Raw genomic sequence first — 15773 nt, 5'->3', positions numbered from 1 at the left:
AGGTTCCCTCTATGCCTACGTTCTAGAGAGTTTTTATGATAAATGGGTGTTGAATTCTGTCAAAAGCATTTTCTGTATCTATTGAGATGATCATATGGTTTTTCTCCTTCAATTTGTTAATATGGTGTATCACATTGATTGATTTGTGTATATTGAAGAATCCTTGCATTCCTGGGATAAATCCCACTTGATCATGGTGTATGATCCTTTTAATGTGCTGCTGGATTCTGTTTGGTAGTATTTTGTTGAGGATTTTTGCAACTATGCTCATCAGTGATATTGGTCTGTAGTTTTCTTCTTCTGTGTCATCTTTGTCTGGTTTTGGTATCAGGGTGATGGTGGCCTCATAGAATGAGTTTGGGAGTGTTCCTCCCTCTGCTCTATTTTGGAAGAGTTTGAGAAGGATAGGTGTTAGCTCTTCTCTAAATGTTTGATAGAATTCGCCTGTGAATCTAACTGGTCCTGGGATTTTGTTTGCTGGCAGAGTTTTAATCCCAGTTTCAATTTTAGCACTTCTGATTGGTCTGTTTATATTTTCTATTTCTTCCTGGGTTACTCACAGAAGGCTGCCCATTTCTAAGAATTTGTCCGTTTCTTACAGGTTGTCCATTTTATTGGCATATAGTTGCTTGTAGTAATCTCTCATGATCCTTTGTATTTCTGCAGTGTCAGTTGTTACTTCTCCTTTTTCATTTCTAATTCTGTTGATTTGAGTCTTCTCCCTGTTTTTCTTGATGAGCATGGCTAGCAGTTTATCAACATTGTTTATCTTCTCAAAGAACCAGCTTTTAGTTTTATTGATCTTAGCTATTGTTTCCTTCATTTCTTTTTCATTTATTTCTGATCTGATCTTTATGATTTCTTTCCTTCTGCTAACTTTGGGGTCTTTTTGTTCTTCTTTCTCTAATTGCTTTAGGTATAAGGTTAGGTTGTTTATTTGAGGTGTTTCTTGCTTCTTGAGGTAGGATTGTATTGCTATAAACTTCCATCTTAGAACTGCTTTTGCTGCATCCTGTAGGTTTTGGGTCATTGTGTTTTCATTCTCATTTGTTTGTAGGTATTTTTTGATTTCCTCTTTGATTTCTTCAGTGATCTCTTGGTTATTTAGTAGTGTATTGTTTAGCCTCCATGTGTTTGTATTTTTTATAGATATTTTCCTGTAATTGATATCTAGTCTCATAGCATTGTGGTCAGAAAAGGTACTTGATATGATTTCAATTTTCTTAAATTTACCAAGGCTTGATTTGTGACCCAAGATATGATCTATCCTGGAGAATGTTCCAAGAGCACTTGAGAAGAAAGTGTATTCTATATTATTTTTGGATGGAATGTCCTATAAATATTAATTAAGTCCATCTAGTTTAATGTATCATTTAAAGCTTCTGATTCCTTATTTATTTTCATTTTGGGTGATCTGTCCATTGGTGAAAGTGGGGTGTTAAAGTCCCCTACTATGATTGTGTTACTGTTGATTTCCCCTTTTATGGCTGTTAGCATTTGCCTTATGTATTGAGGTGTACCTATGTTGGGTGCATAAATATTTACAATTGTTATATCTTCTTCTTGGATTGATCCCTTGATCATTATATAGTGTCCTTCTTTGTCTCTTGTAATAGTCTTTATTTTAAAGTCTATTTTGTCTGATATGAGAATTGCTACTCCAGCTTTCTTTTGATTTCCATTTGCATGGAATATCTTTTTCCATCCCCTCACTTTCAGTCTGTATGTGTCCCAGGTCTGAAGTGGGTCTCTTGTAGACAGCATATATATGGGTCTTGTTTTTGTATCCATTCAGGCAGTCTCTTTCTTTTGGTTGGTGCATTTAATACATTTACATTTAAGGTAGTTATTGATATGTATGTTCCTATTACCATTTTCTTAATTGTTTTTGTTTTGATATTGTAGGTGTTTTCCTTCTCTTGTGTTTCCTGCCTGGAGAATTTCCTTTAGCATTTGTTTTAAAGCTGGTTTGGTGGTGCTGAATTCTCTTAGTCGTTGCTTGTTTGTAAAATTTTACATTTCGCCATTGAATCTGAATGAGCTCCTTGCTGGGTAGAGTAATCTTGGTTGTAGGTTTTTCTCTTTCATCACTTTAAATATGTCCTGCCACTACCTTCTACAATATTCTTTCATACTTTTAATTAAATACATTTTGGCTCCTTTTGAAAATTACCCCCTTTCATTCAATGCATGACCGTTCACCACCAAAATTAAAAAGAAGACAAAAAAATGTGTTTCAGATACAAAAGGAAATTCCATAAGAGTAATGGAGACATCACTGGGGTTAATCACATCCTCACCAAGCTGTGACACCACTGAATGGAACAGAATTTATTTAGAGGTTTGTTAAAAAGTTGGTTCAATTACTTCATAGTACAGTCTCATAAATCTAGATATTAGGGACCTATTCTTTCTTTTGACTGATCATCTGATCAGTTTTGCCCACTATCCTTGTGGGCAAAAAGGAAATCAGACCAAATAACCCTCATACTTTGTATTTATGACAGTTGTCACAGCATATTTAGAAAGAGATTAAGAGAGAAAATGGAATTCTGTATAAAATAACCAGGAAGATTACTGTTAGATATCTAGTCAAGTCACATAGATGATTATGACTGGTAGGGACACAGTACTATAATCAAACTCCGCACTGTGGAGGCAGTGAGGCACAGTGGTGAGGAGCATTCTCTGTAGTCCCATGCAGTTTGCTTATTAGCTATATGATCTGAAACAAGTCCCTTACATTCTCTGTGCCTTAGTGTCCCCATCTATAAAGTGGGAATACTAAGACCTCATAGAGTTGTGAAGGCCTCATGAGATGATACATAGGAAGCACCCACAGCTGTGCTGGGCATTCATGTGTCCTCTACACACATTACCTATTGTATGATTGGTATTACATATGAATAGCTGGTTATGTTTCTTTAGTTCAAGGGCAGAGAGATGTAAGAAATACTAGAAATAGAAAGGAATAGAAAAGTCATGTGGTAGAGAGAATCTTTCTGTGGTGATTTCAAGTAAAATATGTCATAAAGAATCAGTCTCAACCCTGGGTCTCACTTTGTTTCTTTTGTTTCTTAATTAGCACCTTGTAAATGAGAACAGATATTTTTTTAAAGAACTGAAACAAAAATGTAGAAACTGTATGTTCATGCTGAATAACATATAGAGTAGTGTAGCAGCATTTCTGTACCTTTCATTTAAGTATAAGAACACATTTTATGATTAAATCTTTTCTTTGGCAAATTCTAGTTAGTTCATAAAGATTCTAACTTAGCTTTTTGACATTCAGATATTTTAGTATTTGCGGGTCCAAATGATTTGATGAAGCTGGTACCTAAAAAGTCTAAAAAACTTCATATGATGTCCTAAAGTAGAACTGTAATCCACATATTCAACAACGATGATGATAGCTACCATTAACCAAGAGCCTATAGCATACAAGACACTGTTCTTTGCTCTTTACACAAAATATTTTATTCAGTCTTCTCAACAAACTTATGACCTGGGTACTATTTTTAACTTAGAAGGTAAGGAAGTTTTGGCACTGAGAAACTAAGGAATTGACCAAGATTACATGGATGTAAGTGACAGAGCAGGGATTTGAAACAGAGTGACATTCCCGAAGCATGCATTTCCCAGTCCTCCCCAAATAGTGTTCTACATACTATGCATACTTCTTCCCTGAGTGCCATGCTTGTTTAAGTTGACTGAGGGAAATCAAACAATCTGTTATAAGACAGTAGGCTGCTAGCCTTCGCTACTGATGGATTCCCTTCATTTATTGCACCTCTGGCCAAGAAAGCTGCAGCAGAGGCATCAGTCATTATGACTGTAAAGATATTGATGCCTGGGGCAGAAGTAATTTCTTTTTGAAGTAAGAATCTTCCTTGCGTATTCATTATACACATTTACACATTAGTCTCAGCATAACTCAAATAGGGACATTCCCCTGCTTGGTGGCCTTTCTTGTAGCTACCCAGGGTTCTTTCCTAAATTGAAGGAAGGCCTCCATGCACCAGCTTTGGAATTGCCGTGGCTAATTGTCTCGATTTTTGTATTCAAGCAAACACCAGGACTAACATCCTAAAACAGAACATCATAACCTTTGTTGGCTGGTTCCCCTGGAAATGATTAATGGAGACATGACTAAATACACTCATTGACTATAAAAGCAAATTAGGGGAAAAAATGGCCATTGGGCAGGGATACCAGTGAACCTCCAGGGCAACCTGCTTTATGACTTGCTAGGAAAGGGTATTGATGCCACTCCTCAAACATTCAAGGATGATTTAGAGAATCACCTCATGGTAGTTTTACCATGTTGTAAATGTAGTTTTATAAAGTACCCACAGAAGAATCTCTCTTTTATCCTTCTCAATGTACTTTTAATATATGATTTGGTGCCTCCATTAACCCTTTTTGAGATGAGGACAAACAAATGACAGGCACATATATATACCTATTATATCTATTGAGATATATAATTATATTTCTGGCGACCTGTAAGAGATACAAGCATACTGAGGAATGTTGCTAGAATGTTGCTAGATTATGTTGTTGCTACTACTTCTTCTAGCTGGAGCAATTTTCAAAATATAAAACAGATACAGAAACCATATGGATATATTTATATTGAATGCAGCCATTGGGTTTTGGTGTAGAAGATTGGCATGTTTATTTTTTAAAGTTGAGAAATTAATGAAATAAAATGAAACCCTCCTCTTACAGTCAAAAGAAACACACTTCAAAAAGAAAACATATTGCTGCACATTACTTTTTATGACATTTTACAAATTTGGGTGTAGAAAATTTAATTTAGGACATGTTACTGTGGTTGATACAAGATTTAAGCTTAATTCTCTCATCTGTAAAGTTGAAATGATAATTGTGAAGAATAAATGAGAGGATATAAGTTAATATGTGGTAGAGTGTAAACAACTTAATAGATGCTGAACTAATATTATTTATTGTGTTTCTGGATTAATATGACTCTTTCTAGAAAGGTGCTATCATTAATAAATTTTACTGAAATAAATGAACATCAGTGGGAGAAGAATTAATTGAGTCTCTCTCTAAATTATTAAGGACAAACATTTCAAATAGAAAAATGATTTAGAGACAACCTGGAAACAATTGGAATAATGTGGTCATCTGTATCAGAAAGGGTAAATAAATGGTCTAAAGGAGAAAGGAAAATATAATAAATGACAATAAGACTGGATTTCAATATATATAGCTTTTGTTATATTATGTTGGATTAGCTGATATAAGATAGGCTCACTCAATTTGTACAGCATAAATGCAGCAGAATAGCACACATATTAAATGACAAAATTAGGGCAAAAATATATCTTGACAGCCACTGTGGTGTGTTCAATCCAACAAGATAGAATTTAAGTGAATGGACTATAGACAGTGATTTTAAGCAAACTTGTTTTGAATGAACTCACTTTAAGTGAAATGTCCAGCTGGAATAAATATACCACCTTACATTTAAACTCACTGTTTGACATCATTAATAGTAGGACAGATCAATCTGGTATATCAGCTACAATGGGTTGGACAAGAAATACAAAATAGCTTAAAAGGGAAAAACTGTCTTGCCTATCAATATATCCCAGAGTAGGACGGCTTTCAATCTGATTAATTCTGTGGTTGACTACCATGAAGAATCAATGTTCCTGCTACATACGCACAAAATGAAATTCTACTCTGTAGTAAAAAAACAAGTTACTGTTTTATGTGATAACGTAGATGAACCTCACATACATTATGTGAAGTGAAAAAAGAGTCAGAAGCTATATACTGTATGATTCTGTTTATATGACACTCTGAAAAGAAAAACTATGACAGGAATAAAAAAAATAGTGGTTATCAAGGGCCAGGAGTGTAGGGAGGTGACTGACTACAAAGTGTCTTGAGAGAACACTTTGGGATGATGAGACTATATCTTGACTGTGGTGTTGTTATATGAATATACACATTTGTTAAAATTCATAAGTTTTTGTGCCTGTATTTTTACTGTATTTAAATTGTACCCCAATAAATTTTAAAACCAGCAAAAAGAACTACTTTGTCATCTTGTGTGTGTCTGCCTGTCCTCTGGCTAATTTATCTCATGCTTGCAAGAAGGCTGCCATATTCTCAGGCATCACAGACAGGTAAGACAATATTCAGTGGAAGAGAAACTATTATTTTATATGCTCTCTTTTTACTTGTAGGAAAAAGTATTTCAAAAAAACAGTATTTCAGAATCCTCTCTTCCTACCTTACAGACTTTCCAACACATCTCATGGACTAGACCTGGGTCACACATCCATTACTTAATTCTGGTAAGGAAAACTAATTATCATAATTGACATGGGTTCAGGATTTACCCATGAGTTTGGAATAGAGGAAACTTCCTTAAAGCTAGACACCTGAACACATTAGAAATTCACTTAATGTAAAATTTAAAGATAAACCATGGTTGTGGTGAACTTATAGTAGTGTACAATTAACAGTGTCTGATCAATTGGCTAGCAACCTTGTGATTTTATGCAATGATAAACTTTGAAACAGGTCAACAGGAATGAGATAAGAACAAAACCAAACAAACAAAGAAACTAACCAACCAAAAAAGTCAAAAGCTAATACTTGGCTTTACTTGCATACTTACTTACATACTCTAATACTTACATCTATGAGTAGATATATCTTTCTGTAACTAGGAATATAACACCTCTCTATGTAATATTCTTGAGGAAAGTTTCTTGATGAAGGATAGATTTGGAAACTCTGCCATATGAGGAACTACTACAGGAAATAGCATGTATAAGACACATTAGATTCAATTTTTATGTTGTCAAAGACTAGAGGAAAAAAACCATAAGCAGAAAGTACAGTACAATGTAAGGGAGACATTTCAAATATTAGTGTTATCCTAAGATTTCTAATGGTGGTGAGTTATTCATCACTGAAAATATTCAAGGCTGACCTAGATGATGCCTGTAGGTAGTAGGAGAATATTCTAGTATCAGATGGATAGTTGGATTGGACATTTTAAGATTCTTTGCAATATTGAGATGATGCTAAAGTTTTTTCTTAAATATACAAGGAAATATATATATGTGTGTAACTGTGTATGTAAGATACTTATATATATTGCATACGGCTGAAAAAGAATTTGCTGACTTAAAAACAAGAAGGGAATACATACTAAAATAAAAATGTATTATATGAGGTAGTAAGATTATGAATCATTTAAGGAAATCTGGATAAGTGAAAAATTTCAGCTCGGTGTAATACTGGGGAGTTCCTGATCTGAGTGGGCTCCATTCACAATGAAACTCCAACCAAACCAAACATCTTTGGAATGTACCTTTATGCTGACAACAGATCTCTGGGGCTATCCTGATCCATACCTCAGAATTTTGAAGTCCTCTCTATTTATGTATTTTTAGAAAATACAAAGTTCAGGGCACTCACTGAGATTGAGATTTTTATGAATGTTTATAGATTGCAGAAAAGCTTATCCATAAAAGGGAGAAAATAAAATGCTTGAGAACGATTTCCTCTGTGATTATGTGTAGTGTTGATTCCTCATTGAAGTATTACTATTGCTATTATTACTATTCTTATTTCACCTAATGCAGTCTCTTATTTCTTTACCAGTTAGTGGAAGCTGGAAGGTCAAGATTAGAAATCATGATCTACCATTGACAGAGCCCAATGAAGAGCTTTCCATTTCATAAGTTATTATTATTTTGCTAATCATGGAAAAATGATGCTAACTTGAAATAATTCAAATGTAGCAGATAAATTAAAGCAATTGCCTAGCTATCAACACCTAAGTAAAAACACAGTCTAACCTAAAGTCTACAGTATAAAGGATCACTTAATAACACAGGTGTGCCCGGGCTATTTTTAGCTGCCTACAAAACTCAAAGTTAAATAGCAAAGAACTTGTGTGTAAAGCCCTTTTTTTCCACAGTCTATTTTCATCTATTAACCTTTACCTCACATTAAGTGAATTTTGTTCTCAGGTTATTTAAGAGCTCCCCTTATCTTACATACAACTTTAGAAATGCACCCTGACTTGAGAGGGTTGCCGGGTGGATGCGTTGCGCCGGGAAAACAGAAAACAATAACAGTAAAACCTTAATTAGGGGAGACTGCTATAAGAACTCAAATGCAAGGAAAGGAACAATAATTGGAAAACAAAAAAGAAGGAGCATAATAATCTGGTTATATTTTCAGACATACACTCAATACCCAGATTCTATAAAGCTCTATGTTAGGTACTTTATGGTCACAGGATGATGTATAAAACCATTTCATTTTCTACCCCAGTGAGTTCAAGATTGTTATAAAGAGAAAAAGTAACCCTTATGGTATGGATTTTCTCTAATGTTAATGCTAAGTTAAATTATTTTCCACTGGTTGTGGAATTCTTACACTTTTTATAACATTTTCAGAAAGAGGTTACACTTCTTCTGGGGGTCTAAACAAGAATGAGCAGACAGACTCCAGTCACCAGCATTTCCTACCAGATGAAGGCCTACTTTACTTCATTGGTCAGGTTAAAAGCGTGAGTTAGTTTGTTTCTAAAAGGAGAAAATCGGCTATTTATTCAGTCACTAAAACGGAGACTGAAGGCTTTTGTAACACTTCCAGTGCAGATGTATAGTACAGTTTTATGAACCTTAAATGATAAATGCTAGTCAATTTCAATAGCTTTATACACTTAGCCAATCTAATTTCTCACACCCCTCCCCCAACATCAAATAGCCTTTGTGTCTTCTTCACTCATGACATGCTTTTCACTTCTGTGCTTTTTGTCTATTCTACTTCTCCAACCTGAAAATTTCTCTCCCTTCTCCTCAACATGTATTCAGACCCAGCTTAATCTTCACAGCCAAATAAAATCCTTGCCTCGTACATGGAGACATACTGCAGCAAACTGCACAGGTGTTTCTCTCTCTCTCTTTTCCTCATGCTTATCTGAGAGGAGTAGTGTTCAGTGCTACTGTTTTGTTTCCTCCAGCTCAATGGTTATCAACCCTGTCTTCACATTAGATTTGTTAGAGGTGCTTAAAAAAAAAGTGATACTTGGGACCCACCCCCAGGAAAACAGAATCAGAATCTCTGAGGATAAAACTTGGGCACTGCTGTTTTCAAAAATCTTTCCAGGTGATTTTGATGTGTACTGAAAATTGAGAAACCAGTTGTTTTAGAATAGGTTTAACCTAAAGCAGTTTGTTGCCCATAAAGGCTGTAATTTAAGACATTGTTTTTCTGTTTATTTTTATGCCAAACGTGTGACACAGATCACGTACAACATATTTTGGATTCATAAATTCAGATGTCAAAGATCAATCAGGCCCTGAATGGTGAATTGGTTTCACTTCATACACTAGCTCCAATCAAGTGATAGTTACTTCTTGCAAATCATGTTGAGAAGGCTTCTAAGCACTCTCTGGGTTCTGCAGGAAAAGGTGTGATCATCCTAGCTTACTGGCCACATGGGTGGAGAAACAGGGAAGACTCAGCTACATGCATATATTTTTTATCCCTGACTAGAAGATATCCCTCATTACATGGAAGAATAAACTGAGGTCCACGTGGATTAAACTTGCCCAAAAGAGCCCGCATGTCTGGAAAAATTGAAGTCGAACTTAAGTCCAATCTCCAGCCTCCCCAACGAATGAAGTTTTAGAGTTCACCTGGCTTGATTATAAACTCCTTTGTGTTCTAGCCCATCCCTAGCTGCCCTATGCGCTCTGGTGTTCTTGGCACCTCAGTTCTCAGCACTTCTGGCCTCACAGCCTTTTTGTTTCCTCCACAGTGCATAGAACATCCACAAACAAAACTCATTTGGCCTGACCGATAAACAGTTCTTCTCGCTTGTGTTTATAGCTTTCAAGAATGCTACTGGCACAGAAAAAGCCCAACATTAAAAGATATCAGAGTGAAATGAAGGCTGTGCTTGGAATAATCTAAATCCAAGAAGGCTCCCCCATAAGAGTTCATCTTGGAGAACACTGGCTCCATCTACCAGCTCACAAGCTTTTCTCTCTCTGTCTCCCTCTTCACCCATGTGACACACTCAGGCATGCAAACACATGCCACAAGCCTTCAGAATTTCTATTTTCATTCTGCAGAGTCACAGTAACCAGGAGAAGTAACAGAAACTAACTCTTTACAAATCCAACCTATAATAGAAAAAAAGCCTATATGAACTATCCAATTTATATGAATAGGAAAGCAAGTTTTTTTTATCACTGTCTGGTTAAATATGAATTAGATTATATTAGTGGCTGCCCTCCACCCAACCCAACTCCTTCATTTTCAGTGTCCTTAATTTCAACTGCCTTTGATGGTACTGAACGGAAAAGTCCCCTTGTCGCCAGTGGTTAAGAGTTATTATTAACAAGATTACCAAGGAAAAACTTACATGTCTGGGCTTCTGCTCCTAAGAAATGTCCTTTGAGGGTGGTAAGATTGTTCAATTTAGTTTTCCAGTTCTGTTGTCTTCAGAAAAGTTTCCTGAAAAAAATAAGCCAACTGCTGTTCTCACTTTCTATACATTATTGACAACAGAAATGCCAAATCATAGATGAGCTATTTTATAAGAACATATTTACATTTTTAAAGATAAAATAAAAATTCAAAACTCAAAGAACATTACTTCTCTAATTTTCTGTCCTGTCAGATATTGTGTGTTATCTTTGATATGACTTTGGCAGATAACAACTTCCCCTATGTGAAAACAACTGTCCTGTGAATTGTAAATGATGTCTAAGGATTCTTTTCAAAACAAAAGTGTCTGGATTAATAGTGTCTGGAATTTCTCCAAGTTTTAAATATATCTTATAGTTTTCTGCCAGCCCAATTTAATAGAAAATACCTCTAATTTTTTTAAAATGAAAGAAATTTTAAAAAATCAGTAAGTCTGAATAATGCTTGAATGAGTGAAAGTAAATTGTACCATGACAATTCTGCATTTTTGCTGAAGGGGGGAATTTTCTGTTCCCATAACCACAAAATCTCTAATTCCACTAGCCAATTATAGAGCGTGAGGTAGTAATGCTCTAAAGGGGAAATGCCATTCCTCTGACCTCAGAACTAGAGGGAGTAGGTAATGGGCTGTATAAACAGCATAAAATAATAAGCATGCACAGTAAGGTAAGGTGAAATGGAAATAAAATGTAATCATAACAACTTTGATCTTCATGCTTTGAATTTACTGAGCTGTTTTCCTATGTGGTTGTCTGTGTATAGAGAATGGCTTAAACTTCTCACTGCAGACACTTACTCAAGTAAATGTTGCTTTCATCAAGCCAACTTCTCAAAGTAATGACCTATTTTGATGGGCTTTGGGAAAGTTTTCAAGTGGGTTTCTTCCATACCTAGGATAGCCAGTTTATCCTTTGAAGGATACACACACACAAACACACACACACCGTACATTAATTAATTAGTTATTTTTAGTTAATTAGTTATTTTACCAAATAGCTGTTGCTCTTACTAAGGGCAGAGGTAAAGCTTACTCAGTTTGGTATCCCCTTTTGTGAGAGTCAATCCAATACTTGTATTTAAGAAAACAAATACTGGACCCAGACTGGTTTTGCAACTTACTGACTATATAACAATATCTTTGAGTCTTAGTTTTCTCACCTATAATATGAAGAGAACACAACCTACCTCACAGATTAAATAATATAATAAAATAATATAATTGCTTGATTATTAGTAATTACAAAGTTGATCATTATCATTAACCATAATATATAATAGAGAAAAATGAGATAAAATATTTTAAATTAGCTGATGTATCATTTAGGGTCCTAACGGGAAATCAATAGTACACTCAAATTGGAATAATTTGAGAAGGGTTTATTTATCAAAACACTAAGAACAAAGGTATGGGAGGGCACAGGAGAACTACAAGAATAAAACAGAGACCTGGAGTGATCAAAAGAACAATAGGTTACTGAAGCCAGGGCAGGGCTGAGACCTGTGCTGTGTCTCCCCATTTCCCCTCATTTGTCTCCATTTCTCCATATAATGCACTGCATTTTATTTAGCATTTTTAAGCCACATAATTCCCCGTCTGTTCTTTCCACGCCCTCCAATTAGCTCTTCTGGTAGACAACCTTCATTCTGATTACTGCTGCTTCAATTCTTCCCATATCTCAGACCAGAAACATTCTTTGTCTCTTCCTTTGTTCAATACAGAACAAGTGACCATGATTCCTTGACTAGGACTTTTTCTGCAGAACTCAGCCACCACCCCTTATCACTCCTTGTCATCAGCAGAAATTGCACCCTTTCTGAAATCACAGTTTCTAATATTCCACTCTGACCATAAACTCCTGTTCATCCAGCTCTCTTGCTCAAGTGGTTAATTCCCTAGTTATTAAATTATTGTTATCAGCCCTGTCCCCTGAATGTACATGAACAATCAATGAGGAGAAATTTATAAATGCACTTTAAAGTCAGCAAAAAAAAGTCTTTTTCTTGGAAATTTAGGAAATATAAATGAGCAAAGATAAACCACTATGAATGGTGGTTTCACTGAGTCATCTCGTGGACCTCTCCTAGACTTCCCATGAGTTTCTGTTCTGCATTTTCCAGGGCTTTGTTACAGTTTTTAATTTTTTTTTAATGTTTAAGGGAGTCAGGGTTACTTTCTTGGTTTCCAACCAAAAAAACTAACAGATTTACATCACCACTTTAACTCCTAGTTCACAAATTTCAAATGTATTGACTTCATCATTTTTCTCTTATCCATTAATCTCCTCCTCTCTTACACACCCTTCTTTTCCAACTTGGATTCCATAGTACATGTATAACCATCATCCAGTAAATATCCTCACTGCCTCCCAAATTTCCACTTCCTTTGATTATTTCCCTCATGCCTTGCATGCACCTGGAGCTACTGTCCCCTAAAAGCTCTGACGCAAGTATAGATAAGCCAGTTCTCTGTAGCACAGCTAAGTTAGGCCTAGAAATACAAAATAGATAGCTAAGTACTAAAGAGAAAAAATGCCCAAAGGAATAAATACAAAGAATATTAAAAGTGCAAGGAGTCCAACTTATAAAATACAGGTGTTGAATCCTGCTCTCTCTAGTTCCTTGTGGAGTGCACAACCTTTACGTTACCCCACTTCTTGCCAAAGCTGTTTCTGCCTGAACTCCAAAGGGCCGACACAGCTCACCACCTTAGTCTGGAACTCTCATTTCCCAGATCTATATTCTCAGGTACTAGTGCCCCTATCCTGGGCCTTCATATTTCAGAGAAGCCTGCTCTGATCCTCCTCCAGTTGTCTCTTTGTGTGGTGTTAGGCATCTGATGGCCCAAGGACACCCGCTCAACCAGTGGCTACAACCTCCTGCCACCATTTCTAAACCATACTCCAGGAACCAGGAACTCTGACATGAGTGCCCCATGCCCACATCCAGAGGCCCTGCAGGCCCTTTCCCTAGCTCCACCCTCTGAGGGCCAATCATACTCCAGTGAGTACGTGCCTCTAGGCCCAAAGGGTGGCTACAGGGTAGCTGTTTACAGGGGTGTGGACAAAGCCTGGACATGCAGGCAGGGGTGTCCCATGACTGTGCAGAAGGATCTCTTGTCGTATAGACAGACTGGGATGAATGAGAAGTAGGAAAAAATTTAATAAGAGCAGTTGAATTCTCTTTATCATTATCAGGTGTAAAATGAATATTTTAAATTAAAAATAAACAGTCATTAAATGTTAGCAATTATGGTAAAATAGAAAAGTTTAAACTTGAGTATAAAAAAATTTGGATATGACCTTTATTTATTAAGTCATATACCCACACTCTAAATTAAATGAGGTTTTGCCCCACTTTGTAGAGTCTGTATACAGAGTTTCACGTATGTAAGGAAGTGACCTACATTCTACTTGGATGGTTAGGAGAGTAGAAATCCACATACAGATGTTTGGATGTTTTCCAAGAAAAATAAGCCATTTGACTTTCTTCTTAGGACTGAAGAAGGATGAGCACAAATATTAAAAAACAAAGATAAACAGCCCTTGCTGAATTGTCCAAGACTGATTCCATTTAGGTCAAGGTCATATGATATATCAGTGTGGTTTTAATTATATTGCTTTCTGCTTAGCATTATGGGTGTGTCCCATTCCAATTTCAATTATTTCATATAATTTTCAACTGCCTTTACTACAGTAAGCCAGACTCTTCAGTATTAAATCAATCAGGACTCCACCTAATTTCACTGGGAATATTTTATAAGGATAAACTGGATTTATACCTAATATCTTGGAACGCAACAACAATCCGTGGATTGAAACATAGCTTTTGTATATAGAAGAAATGTCCTTTGTTTTGCCACATAATTGCTAAAAGAACTACTGCTAGGTAAGTCGGATATAGGAATTTACTTATTTAAAGGACCAGAAGGTATTTTCATTACTTCATACAACTACAACAGCAAATAAAAATCCCCTGGTGAAAATAAACACTGCATGAAATAATCCTGCAAAATAATGTAGTTGACTCAAAAAACCCTTAACTACTCTGAAGATTCCGTATCATTATATATTTCTGAGAGTGTTACTTTTGTGCAAAATCTCATTAGACTTCTTCATAAAAGAAAACTTAAAATAACTAGAGTAAGGTAGAGACAGAGGCTAGTTTTAGAAAATTTGCAGCTTATCTTCAAGCTCTTGATTAAACTACAGATTTTTAAATAATCCTTATTTTAAAAATTTATTTAATTTGAAGTGATAATGCCATGTTAGTATATAAGTAAGGCACACTGCTTGGGGGGACTCCACTATCTCTACTCTCTAAGCTATCTGGAGACATAGCACATAAAACATTAAATATGGCAGCCACACTTCAGTGGTTACTTATTGCCTCTCTACTGTTTTCTGTATTTGGGTATGTGTTTCTTATTCTTTTGACAAAACCAAGTCTCCAGAAGAGTAGTCTAATCTGTTATGGTAATGGAACTAAAATCTTCAGAATTTTGTACTCTCATTTTCATATTAGGTATGGGTATGCATATAAGTGGTAAGTTTGATAATTAAACACGATAAGTTTTCCATCATTATAAAAATTACTGGGGGAATGTTTCAATTTTCCATTAGAAGAAAAGGCAACAAAGGATACCATTTGCCAAGTTAACCTTTTAAAGTCTTTCTTCTCTAACACAAAACAGTATGGAGAAGAAATTAGATTTTCACTGAACTTCAACACACACATCAAACCTTTAGTTTTTGGTGAACCATCATGTTATATAAAATCTCTAAGATTTAGGCTGATGGAAATAAATGGATCTTTATCAGAAATTTACAATCATATTGTTTAGACTCCATTCAGTGTATTTTTTGATGACTGAAAGAACTCTGACAGAAAGCATTGAATACATTTCCCCAGTGTTTACGTACTGTGACTAAAATAATGAGAGCGACTTGTTTGTTCTTGGATAGGATCCTGATTTTGAAAGAGATTAAACTGACCCAATTGTGGCTAACATTGTAGAGTATAAGAATTTTCAGAAATAAGCAACTTCAATACTCTTAAAAAAAGAAAGAGAACAAATGAAAAACAAAATGTGTTCCATCAAATAATATATTAAAAAGTTAATTACCTGAATTTTATTATAAATGTATATAAATTATAAAATACATTGTTTATAATGCCAATGTTAATATTAGTAAAAAATTTATTGGGGGGAATAAAAATAAATTGGGATTAAACCACAGGAAAGCAAAAATATTGAAGGATTCCTTGTAATT

This window comes from Aethalodelphis obliquidens, unplaced genomic scaffold (genome assembly GCF_003676395.1).
Source record: "Aethalodelphis obliquidens isolate GAN/ISIS:26980383/991018 unplaced genomic scaffold, ASM367639v1 scaffold3, whole genome shotgun sequence".
NCBI lineage: Eukaryota > Metazoa > Chordata > Mammalia > Artiodactyla > Delphinidae > Aethalodelphis > Aethalodelphis obliquidens.
This window is presented reverse-complemented; position numbering follows the sequence as displayed.